Consider the following 9,239-nt stretch of genomic DNA (forward strand, 5'->3'; position numbering starts at 1 on the left):
TCTTAATGTGCTTCCTCAATGTGCTTGACAAGCTTCCGTGCTCTGGAAGGTCATATGAACCAAACACATAGGCTGGTGCTCTGGGATCATGTGGGGCTTTTTCTCTTCAGTCTCTGTCAACATATCCCACTTCATTACAACAAACAGCAGAAACTGATTCTATATAACTGGAAATATGTATGTGTATGTGTCAATGTGTGTTTGTGTATGTGTGTGTGTGTGTGTGTGTATGTGTGTGTGTGTGTGTTCTTAGAACCAAAGGGAGGAACTCCAAGGATGCAGAGATTTTGCCCAGAACACTCTTTTCCCATCTCTATGAAAGCTTCAGGTATTGATTCAACCTGTAAGAGGAAAGGATAGGGACTAGAAATAGGACTAGGGCAGGGAGCTGAGTGTGGGTCCATTCAACCAGAAGGGAAGGGATTTAAATCTACTTGGAGTTAGTCATGTTCCCCACAAACTACTTAGAACAGGGTCCAAAACTGGCAGAAAGTAAAGTATCAATAATGAAAAAGGCTATGGCAGTGTTGAAGTTTAGTCTTGTGAGCATTCCTACCATCAAAAGGAGAGAAATCAGAAAGTGAATGACAGAATATAAGGGCCGGGGGGTGGGGGAGGAGAAGGGCCAAAACCACTAAAAATTTCAAAAGGAAGGAAATCAATAAAAACCTTGAGCACAAACAGAAAAAAAATAACAGAAAAGGTATTAGAATTAGGTGGAATGATAAGTATGAAAACCTCAAAAAGTTTGAAAACTTTTCTAAACAAATATAAAGCAAAGAAAACAGCCAATGCCTGATGAAACCTATAATTCTGTGAAATCTCAAGAAAGTGTTATTGAATTGTTACAGTTGTGTCTGACTCTTTATGACCCCATGAGAAAATTTTCTTGAATTTTTCCTGAAGACAAGGAATGGTTTGCCATTTCCTTCTCCAGCTTGTTTTACAGATGAGGAACTGAGGTAAATAGGGTTAAGTGACTTGTCCAGATTTACATAGTTAGTAAATGTCTGAGGCCAGATTTGAACTCAGAAAAATAAGTCTTCCTGATTCCTAGCCCAGTACTCTATCACATCACCTGACTGTCCAAGAGAACATGGAACCCCAAAAGAATGTTCCAAAATTGTTCAAAAGAAAAATGAAAACTAAGAAAAGAGGTTAGAAGTAAATAAAAATAAAAAGATGACCTAAATATAAAAAATATGACAATAGAAAAAATTAGCAGAATAGAAAGAAGTCAAATTTATTGTACCCAAAGAAGGAAAAGTGAGATCAAAAGACTTGAAATATATACTGAAGTAAAGGACAATCTGTATGAAAAGAAAAGGCAGTAATGCTGAAGTATTATTTTGATTTCTATAATCAAGAGTTATTGATCTTGAGAACAGGATATCAAGAAACAATTTAAGGATTATAGATTTTCTGGAGGAACAAAATATAAAACACTTCAGGAAATCATTCAAGAAAAGGATGACTGAGAAAAGGTAATTGAATTTAACAACAGAGAGCACTCAATGATTTAAAAATATAAATCTCTAATCTTTTAGAGATCTAAAATAGAAGGGACTTTAGAGGACATCTATTCCAACTCCTTATTTTATGGATGAGAAAATCAAGGTCCAGGATGGATAAGAGACATCCTGGACCTTCTAACTTGAGCATACCTCAGATTCTTGTCCCTTTCTTTTAACAGTGAGTTCTTGCCAGGGTCTCCATTTTTGGGGAGGGGGTTGCCCAGGTGATCATCTTTCAGTCTTCTTTCAGCTCTACCTTTGGCTCTCAGGTCTTTTACACCTTGCAACTCATGCGGGGACCTTTTCCATCTTCATCTAACCTTGATTTTTTTATCTCCCTTTTGTTGCTAGTTTCCATATTAAAATGCAAGGGTTTTTTTGAGAGTAAGGACTTTCTGTTTACTTGTATTTGTATTCCCATAGTTTAGGAAACAAAATAAGCAATTAATAAATGGTTGGTGGCTTGCCCCAAATCACAGAGGTAATGAATATTGGAGCTGAGATTTGAACTTGAGTCTTTTGATTTTAGAGTCAGTGCCCTTTCCACTTTCATGCTGCTTCTAACCTTTAACAACCTTAGAAAAAAAATAACTTCTGTGGAGAAGTTGTATCGAAATTAGATTTTGAGGGATTTAGAAGTGAAGATGAAAAAAAGTGAGAAAATGAAAGTATAGATATTATTATCTAAGAATTTGTCTGCAAAAGAAAGAAAAGACAAAAATGACAGCATGAGGGAATGGCAGGGTCAAATTTTTGTTTTGTTTTATATATATATTGATTTTTGCAAGGCAGTGTGGTTAAGTGAGTTCCCCAAGGTCACCCAACTAAGTGAGTAAGTATTAAGTGTCTGAGTCTGGATTTGAACTCAGATCCTCCTGAATCCAGGGCTGGTGCTCTATCCACTGTGCCACCAAGCTGCCCCGTTTTTTGTTTATTTTTAAAGATGGGGAGGAGCAGCTAGGTAGTGCAGTAGATAGAAAACTAGCCCTGGAGTCAGGAAGACCTGACCTATTCTAAAGCTACATATGTCTTTCACTGTGTTCTCTGGAACACCTGGTTCATAGGTAACAAACTAGTTTTCATCTTAAATCTTTTCCTTTCTCACTTTTTCCATCTTCCTTTAGGCACTGTGAAACCTGGCTCCCTTCTGATGACACAACTTTCTCATTTACTTTTCCAGTATTGGTGGCACATTTCATCATATCTACCAACTTAGTGACCATGTTAGAGGACATAGAATACTCTGGGCTCCCTAGTCCACTTACAGTCTCCCCATCACCATCATTAATATATTGAGACTCCCTCAAATAACTCAACCTCCCAGTCAATTAACTCACTCATTTCTCATGGCCCAGACTTGCATTATTTTATACCTAGAAATAATTATACTCTTAAACTTGCCATCACCCACAAATGTACTACTTCTGTGTTCATAATCTCTGAAATTCCTTTACATAATCACCATGTGTTGTCATTCTACTTCTTCCTCTGCTTTCTCTCCTGAAAATCTATTTTTCATCCTCACCATGATCTCTCGACTAAAGTTCTTTCTCAGGTTATTACCTGCACTAGCTACACTCTCTTCCTTTCTCCCTCTTTATCCTTTTGTGAACTAATTCAGCTCTACCCTATCCTCTTCTTTTGAGAATCATATCCTATCAAAAAACTTTGTTAGCCAAACCTGATTCTTGGATTACTCCCATAATTTGCTACCTTGGCTTTGACTCATGAGCTACTTTGTGAAATGGAAAAAAATGAACTATAGGCAGGTGATCTTTCTGAACCTTCCTACCCAGCTCATTACATCTATTTATCAATAGTGGCTCCTTCACTATTGGATAAAAAGATAATTTTTATCCCATCTTTAATATCCCATGGCCTCTAGCCCTCCACCCATTCAGTGGAGAACCTGTTTCACATAAAAAATATTAAGGCCATTTTGCCTTGAGCTCCTTCTGCTTCACTCTTCCTCACTAAGTCATTAAGATATCTTCTGCCCCTTCTTCTTCCTTTATCCTAATGAACCCTCTACAGTGACAACTGATACCATTCCATTCTGTCTTCATCAGATACCACACTTTATCCTCCTTACTCTAACTTCTCTTTAATTTCTTCCTGTTTACCGACTACTTCCCTACAGTCTATAAACACACTCATGTATTCCCCATATTCAAAAAATTTATACTTGATCCATCCATCCCTGCTATCTATGGACCTATATCTTCTCCTTTTTTTAAACTAAACTGGAAAAATCTGTCTATAATTAATACCTCCACTTCTTTTTTTTTAGGTTTTTTTAATTCCTCCACTTCTTTTCTTCTCACTGTCTCCTAAACTCTGCAGTCTGACTTCTAAGCTCATCACTTAAGTGAAACTACTCTCCACAAAGGTACAAATCATCTCCTAATCACCAAATCTAACAGTCTTTTCTAAATTCTTATTTTTCTTGACATTTCTGCATCATTTGACTCTGTCAAACACTCTCTCCTCCTAAACAATCTCTTCAATGTTGATTTTTTTATTAATACTTTGTTTTCCAATTATATATACAATGGTAGTTTCTACTTCTCATTTTTCTGGAAGATTTTGAATTTTACAATTTTTCTTCCACCCTCCCTTCCCTCCCCCCATCCACCCACAGAAAGCAGTCTGATAGTCTTTACATTGTTTCCATGTTATACATTGATCAAAATTTAATGTGTTGGGAGAGAAATCATATCCCTGAGGAGAAAATAAAATATTAGAGGTAGCAAAATTATGTTGTGCATAAGACATTTAAAAAAATTGAAGGTAATAGACTTTGGTCTTTGTTTAAACTCCACATTTCTTTCCCTGGGTACAGATGGTATTCTCCATTGCAGGTACTCTAAAATTGTCCCTGATTATTGTATTGATGGAATGAGTAAGTTCATTAAGGCTGATCATCACCCCCATGTTGCTGTTAGGGTATACAGTATTCTTCTGGTTCTGTTCGCTTAACATCAGTTCATGCAAGTCTTTCCAGGCTTCTCTGAAATCCCATCCCTCTTGGTTTCTAATGGAACAATAATGTTCTATAACATATGTATACCACAATTTGTTCAGCCATTCCCCAATCACTGGACATTCACTTGATTTCCAGTTCTTTGCTACCACAAACAGGGCTGCTATGAATATTTTTGTACAAGTGATGGTTTTACCCTTTTGCATGATATCTTCTGGGTATAGACCCAGTAGTGGTATTGCTGGATCAAAAGGTATGCACATTTTTATTGCCTTTTGGGCATAATTCCAGATTGCTCTCCAGAAAGGTTGGGTGAGTTCACAGCTCCACCAACACTGTATTAGTGTCCCAGATTTCCCACATCCTTCCAACACTCAATATTGATTTTTATGACACTATTCTTCCCCTATTTTCTAACTATTCTTTCTCTGTCTCTTTTTCTGGTTCTTCATTGTGTTCATTAACTGTGGATTTTTCCAAAAGCCTCCTACAATCTCCTGGGTTCTCTTATCTTCTAAATTATTTTACTTAAAGATCTCATCAACTATCATATATGCAACTATCATCTCTATACAGATAATTCTCAGATTTATTTGTCTTAACAGTTTTCCATTTACCTATTGGATATTCCAAACTGGCTATCTCATGGATATCTTCAGTTCAGCATGTCTAAAACTGAACTCAATATCTTTTCCCTCAAACCTGCTCTTCCTTCTCACTTCCTTCTTATTATCTAGAGTACCACCCAGACTGGCAATCTAGTCATTCTCAACTCTGCATTCTTTCTCACCCTTCATATCCAATCTATTGGCAAAATCCTGTTATTCCTACTTTTATAAAATCTTTCTTTTAGTCCCCCTTCTTTCTTCTATATTGCCACAACCCTGTTAGGCATTGCATACCTGGAGTGTTAGAATAGCCTATCTCTCCTCATTCTTATTCATCCTCTACACAGCTGTTAAGTTGGGGAATCCTGTGTTCACCCTGTTGGTCTGTGCATTCTTCAGTGGGTAGAAGGAGAAAGAAGATGATCTTCCTAAAGTGCAAGTTTGTCCTGTCATACCCCTTGCCCATTTAGTTAACTCCAATGACTTCAATATAAAATCCTCTGTTTCTCTTTAAAAACCCTATATAGCTTTGTTCCTCCTTACTTTTCCAGTCTTCTAGTTATCTATTTATTAATTATTCTTTATACTTCCTGCCCCCTCCTATATTCAGCAATTCAGGACCATTGGTCTCCTTACTATCCTTCCAGACATTCCTCTTTCCAACTCAGATTATTTTTACCAAGCTCCCCATATAGTGGAGTTGTAAAGTAGGGGGGAGGGAAGAAGTACTAAGGGTAAAGATGCTAATAAGAAGCTGGAGCAATTTAGAAGATGGGTTGAGCTAGTTGTGAAGTGATGATCCCCATCATGCACTCAACCAGTAGGGCAACAGACCAAGGATGAAGATGTGTAGCAATGGGCACAGTTGCTGGTTGGAAGAAGTAGTTTGAAAAATTCTAGGAGTGGAATGAGTGTATGATAAGAAGAGATTGAAATTGATAAATTGATAAAAGATTGAAAACTTGTAGGGCAGCTAGGTGGTGCAGTGGATAGAGCATTGGCTATGGAGTCAGAAGGACCTGAGTTCAAATTTGGACTCAGACACTTAACAATTACCTAGATATGTGTCCTTGGGCAAGTCACTTAACTCCATTGCCTTACCAAAAAAAATATCAAAAACTAGAAAAAGGGATGGGATGGTTTGAGAGGACATCTCCTAGTTGTGACTGGAAGTGATGGAATCAAGGACACAAGGAGAAAGGTTAATATTAGCAAGCAGGGCCATTTCTTTCTCTGATAATGGAGCAAAGGAGGAGAGGACAGGATGATGTTAAAGACAATTTATGAAAAGCTATTTGAGGTGAGGAAAAGACATGTGGAAGTGGAAGGGATGCAGGGATTATATAGCTGTGTTGAGGAGAGAAAAGAGTTTTGAATCAAGTATTGTGATCACTATGATAGTCCAGGAAAAGGACTCAAAGAAAACATAAATTTGTAGTATATTTACTTAGCCAGCAGTTCTTCCACTGCCAACCAGCAACTCCTAATTAAATAGGAGCAGAGAGGGTGGCTGCTGGGGAGTAATCTAGGGTAGAAGTTAAAAGATTGGAGACTAGTGACAGGAAAAGGGAACAAGGGGTTCTAGGGCAGATGATAATGCAGATTTGGATTGTAATTAGTTATCAGGATTTTGAAAGGAGGTGAGGTCAGAATGGAGTGATGACCTGGGAAAACATGAAGGGAGGGAGTAACTGGAGATTGTGTGATGGTATGGAATAGGTAGAGAGGAAGAGGAGCAAGGAGAGGTAGAAAAGGTAGGAAGATATGATCAGATGGAAAGATTCAGGAATTATTAGTTGTGGAAGTAGAACACTGTTGAGTTCAATGGTCTGACCATTGAACCATTTTTGGCTGAAAAGTAGTGAAGGTACAATTCATGTGAGTTGAGGAGGTTGAAGCCTGGGAAGGCATGGTATTTGAGAGGACATCAATAAAAGCCCAAGGAAGTAGTGTGGTATAGAGGGTAGAATACTGGATTTGATACAGGAAGATCTGAGTTCAAATCAGAATACTGGCTGTATCACACTGGACAAATGGGCAACCATGTGCTAGTTTCCTAATCTATAAAGTGAGGGGATATTGGACTCTATGTCTTCTGAGTCTCTTCAAATTGTAGAACTATGATCCTAAGTATATTGAAGTCCCCAAGTATAAAGATGAGGGCTGATTTGGACATGAGACAGAATTCTGGTTATTTTTGGTTTTGTTTTTTAATGCTGCTTATTCCTAATTTGAGCCCATGACTATTTTGAAACAGAATGCATTTGTTATAGATATTTAATTCAGTGTCAGATTTTTCAATAAGTTTCATTAGAATATTAATCTAGCCCATGGGAATAATACTGTTTAGGTCATCTAAACTGGTGTTGTTCAGAGTGGCTTTCCGCAGGGAAATTACTGTAAGCTATTGATCTTATTATATATTTTTCCTGCTCTCTGCCTAAATTTATCGCTGCTTAGTCTTATCCTATTACCCCTAGTTACAACTCCTTAGAGTTCACTAAATAAATCTCCTTCCTCCATGTTATTTATAAACTTTCAAATCCTTGTAAATAGTAATCATTTAACTCTGACTTGACAAGATAGATGTACTATTTTTAGATTTTAATTTTTCCTCATAAATCAGTTTCACTATTTTATGATCATTTTTTTCCACCACCCCCATCCCCCTTTTTCAAAATCCCTGATAACTGAGGATATGGAAATGCAATGTTAAAGCTGGGTACAAAATCCATTTAATTAAATTAAATGAAGTTTGAATTGGTATATGGGGAAAATAAATATTTGCTAATCTACTGTCCCCCAAGGAATTGGAAAGTTTTTTGCAAGCCTTGATGTTTGTCCTTCATTCGCAAAGAAGACCATGACATCAGTGAGGTGATGCCATGACATGCAAATGAATTGTATTTGAGGGGTGTTGTGCCAAGTCACTAGCCTCACTTTCTCCTTCAGAACCATCTGAGTCCAACAGCCAGATTGGATCAGGATGACTGGAGATGGCCCTGGATGTGAGGCAATCAAGGTTAAGTGACTTGCCCAAGGTCACTCAACTAGTAAGTGAAAGTCTTAGAAATTACTTAGTCTGGAAAAAAAAACAACCAGATATCTTATTGTCTGATCTTGTTACCTCTTAGACTTCTTGTCTCTTCTTTAAGGATATGATTTCTCTCTCATCACACTCAATTTAGATCAATGTACAACATGGAAACAAAGTAAAGACTGACATATTGCTTTCTGTGGGGGGGTGGAGGGAGGGAAGTAAGATGGGGGGATTGTAAAACTCAAATAATATCTTTAATAAAAATAAATTTTAAAATAAACAAATAAATAAATAAGCAAACAAACAAATAACATTCTATAAATGAATCACTATTCTCAACAGTTCTGTCCTTGGCTATCAAGAATTCTTTACAATATAAGAAATAAGTGTCATATCCTTTGCAATCTTCCTTCTGTTAACTGATTTATAAACATTAAAGTTCAAAGAAAAAAAATCACTTAGTCCAATCATTGATTTTTTTTTTTATAGTTGAAGAAACTGAGGTCTAGAGATCCAGTTTAAACAAAAGGTAAGCAGCAGATTAACAAACCCTAGTCTGTTAACTCCAAATCTAGGAATTTTTCAGTAGATCCTTGTGTTAACAGAGTCTAAGAAATGTATATACTGAAGGACTAAAAGGAAAAAAAGGATAATAACGTGGTACTCATAGGCTCTAGGGACAAAGCTGGAACTTGTTATTTCTTGGTTCTAAGTAAGAACACGAAGAAGCTTGGGTGCTAGGGTTTCTTTCTTTGATAATGAGGGATTATTAGCTTGCTAGAGTTGATAGAAGAGCCATGGGCAGAGAGCTAGGCTTGGTGCTGGTGTGTGTACAAGCAATGACTTTGGAGTAGAGGACTGGGATTGTGAGAATTTGGGCATTTCACTTTTGTGATCTTAAAATGGGGTCTGGGAGAACTAGATTAGATGGCTTCTAAAGTCTCTTTCACCTCTAGGATTATAGGATCAAAACTTAAAGTTGGGTGGATCTTAGAAGTTAATTCCTTGACATATCTTTGCTTTTTCTTTTCTTTCAATATTTTGACCCTTGTTCTAATAAAGTGATTGTCTGTACATGGATAGATGATCTGAAA

Source organism: Macrotis lagotis, chromosome 7, assembly GCF_037893015.1.
Source record: "Macrotis lagotis isolate mMagLag1 chromosome 7, bilby.v1.9.chrom.fasta, whole genome shotgun sequence".
Lineage (NCBI taxonomy): Eukaryota > Metazoa > Chordata > Mammalia > Peramelemorphia > Peramelidae > Macrotis > Macrotis lagotis.